Source organism: Echinops telfairi, unplaced genomic scaffold, assembly GCF_000313985.2.
Source record: "Echinops telfairi isolate 266 unplaced genomic scaffold, ASM31398v2 ScPeMD7_7458;HRSCAF=8496, whole genome shotgun sequence".
Lineage (NCBI taxonomy): Eukaryota > Metazoa > Chordata > Mammalia > Afrosoricida > Tenrecidae > Echinops > Echinops telfairi.
The window spans coordinates 11,258,519-11,261,969 of NW_022111358.1; the positions used below are offsets into that span (position 1 = coordinate 11,258,519).

At 45.5% G+C, this 3,451-nt stretch overlaps 1 non-coding gene across 1 annotated transcript; it reads left to right on the top strand.

Annotated features, from left to right (window-relative positions):
- Positions 1-1,150: 1,150 nt before the first annotated feature.
- LOC115873010 lies at positions 1,151-1,257 on the top strand. The gene has a single exon (XR_004048186.1). It is a non-coding gene; the product is annotated as a U6 spliceosomal RNA (small nuclear RNA).
- Positions 1,258-3,451: the final 2,194 nt, after the last annotated feature.

Consider the following 3,451-nt stretch of genomic DNA (forward strand, 5'->3'; position numbering starts at 1 on the left):
TTGAACATCATGAAAGCATAGTGATGAATCAAAAAACAATATGTAATTATATATTATGAAATATTTATTTCTAATAACAAATCAATGAAATTTTGTCTTGAAGCATGGTGTAGCATGGGTAACAGTCTTCACTCCGGGTACTCGTAGGTGGGCATATCTGCGTGTGGGCGGACCCTCCTAGAGACGGATAGAGCAGTGGTCTCGGTTCCTAAGCCCATCGGAAATATCTGTTTTCCGATGGTCTTAGACAACCCCTGTGAAAGGGTCGTTCAACCCCCAAAGGGGTCGCGAACCACAGGTTGAGAAGGGGTCGAGAGCCACAGTTTCTTCTAAACTGAAGAAAAAAGCCCAGCTGGTGTAGCTAGTGAGGAGCCGAGCTGCTAACAGCAAGGTCAGCAGTTCAAAACCACCATTCACTCTGAGGGCGAAAGCTGAGACTGCCTACTCCCTGAAAGATTGAACCGTCTAGGAAATGCACAGGGGCAGTTCTACCCTGTTTTCCAGGGTCACGATGAGTTGGAATCAACTTGATGGCAGTGAGCCTGGTTTTGGAAAGTGAAGCATTGGAGTCCTGGTGGCGTGGTGGGTTATGTTGGGCTGCTAACCATAAGGTCAGTGGTTCAAACCCACCAGCCACTCCACAGGAGAAAGATGAGGTGCTTTGCTCCTATAAAGCTTCACGAAGCCTCAGAAACCCTAGTTAGGATCCTGATGAGTCAAGCTTGACTCGGTGGTAGTGGGGTTAGCTGGTTTTGCACCAGCTGCTCCGCAGAAGAAAGATGGGGTTGTGTCTGTTCCCCTCAAGATTTTCAGTCCCCCAAACCCAAAGGAGCAGTTGGAATTAACTCTGGCTGTGGGTTTCGAGTGAAGAAGGGGCCTGGTGGCACGGCAGTCAAGGGCCATGCTATCACCAGTGAGGTCAGCGGTTAGACCCACCAGCCACGCCCCAAGGGTAAAAGCGATGTGGCAGTCTACACCTGCAAAGACTCATCGACTTGGAAACCCTACGGAGCGCTTCTACTCGATCCTGCAGGGTTGTAACGGGGTGGACGGACTCGACAACAATGAGTTTGGAGGGTTTTGGAGGCAAAATGGAGTTCTTGCTCAAGAGGAAATATACCAGACCCGCCACGTAAGATTGTCCAGGTGGGTGCTCGCTTCGGCAGCACATATACTAAAATTGGAACGATACAGAGAAGATTAGCATGGCCCCTGCGCAAGGATGACACGCAAATTCGTGAAGCGTTCCATATTTAAAAAAAAAAAAAAAAGATTGTCCAGGTGGTTCGCTGCATGAGTGTGATTGACGTCGAGGGTGGGAGTGCGTAGGGACTGAAAGCCTGCCTCTAGCCTGCAGGCCAAGCCAGTTCAGAGGGCAGCTTTTTATAATTCCGCGAACCCAGAAAGCCCTCACTGCCGCTGAGCCCATTCCGACCCCTAATGGCCTAGAGGGCGACGTAGACCTTCCCCGACAGATTTCTGAGACTAGAACTTCTTTTTATTAAAAACACTTTATCTGGAACAGAAGCCACATATCATACAATTCAATCATTCAAGGATATCAAGAAGAATTGTACAATCATTACCAAAATCAATTTAGAACATTTTCTTCTTTCTTGTGTTCTTTGATATTAGCTTCCTATTTCCCCCAACCTTCCCTGAATGAACATTCCCAAGAAGCCATTCATGCAGTTACTGTCTCTATACATTCACCCAGCCTGGACTTCATCTCCTGAAAAACATCCAAAGGCAAAGAAACAAGAAAGCTAACAGCTATAACAAAACAATATAGAGAAAAACCTCGATCGAAAAGAAAGCAGAAAATATTAAAAATTAGAACAACTTAAAAATGTATGAAAGGGGAAATCAAATTCTAAGGTGTCATATTTCAACCTAGCTCTATCTGCCACCATCCGCTTTCTTTTGCACTCTGCATGAGAGCAAGGCTACTCACATCTCTGGTCTATGTTTAGAAGGAAGTCACTGGAGACTTAATCCACATGTACTTCCTCTCACTTTTCCTTTACATTGATACAACATTTAAATGGGACAAAAGGGAAATGAAATAAAATGCTGCATGTTAACCTAACTCGATCTACCATCATCATCTCCACAATACTCTGTCTGATAACAAGGCCATGTGCATCCCACGACTGTGGTCGGAGGGGATTCACCAGAGGCTGACTTTACGTGTGGACCCTGCAGATGGATGTTGGTCTTCCACTGTCATCCATAGTCCTCTGCAAAGGGAGTATTCACAGTTTAACCTCTCACACTGTTCCCCCTTCATATCTGGATTATATTATTTACAATCCTTGGGTTACACAGGCTGGCATGCTTTTTCCATGTGGACTGAGATGGCCGCTTGTTTGAAGACAAGCCTTTAAGATCCCAGAGGCTATTCTTTCTGATCGCCAGGCACCATCTAGTTTCTTCACCACATGTTACTATAGCACCCATATCTTCCTCAGTGATCTCTTCATGAGTTCAAGTAGATTGGGGCTCGAATTAAGTGCGAGCCCAAGATCCATTCGTATATCCATAGTTTATATCTGTCTCTGGATTGCCTTAGAGACATCCTTGCCATTTTATGTTAGAGAACATTATCGATCATCTCCTAGGCATAAGGTAATTCTATTGATAGTGTCATTATTATTTAGCCAATGGTATAGAATTTAAAGCACAGTTGAGTAAAGGATATTATATTCGCATAAACTGAAATACATGAATTATTGACTTGTACAGATTAAACTCTTACGTGATTGGATATTATTTACACAAGCAAGAGGGGTTGGCAATAAGGCAATACTTACAATAATATTTCATTGACAATGGCAGAACCAGGCTACCAGACGAACACACATCTTCGTAAAACAAGAAGGACACTAACATAGTAAGTGTATGATCGTCCTGGGCCACCACTCACTGGACACCCACAAGAAGCCAGAGGGTCTTGGCAAGAGATAGCCACGATCCAACGCTCGCCAGTTCTATGGCTTTGGTACAGCAGCCATCTGCTCCTTCTCACGCTCTGACTCTGTAATTCTTAGGAAAGTAGAAAGCCTCATCTTCTCCTGCAGAGCCCAATGCATAACCCACGATGCCACCAGGGGTCCTCATTCAGCAAACACACCAGATACTAGCAGTCAGCCCTCACCATAGAGAAGCAGGTATTTCCTCTGTTAAACGAATAGATCCCAAAGGTCCATGGCGAGAGTAGATGTCAGAAAGGCAGAAATGGAGAATGTGTTGAAACCTCCCTTGGAGGTCGTGGCAGGTGTGTGCAGGTGCTTAAACTAACGCCTCCTAGTTGGTTTTCAAACGAGAACAATGCTAAGAAGAAACGAACGAGAGGCTTGTCCCCGACTCTCCTCCGTCTTCACCACCCCGTTCAGTTTGACCTGCCAGCGGAGGCCAGGGTCCCCGTTAGAAGTTCGCAGAGCCCCTTTGT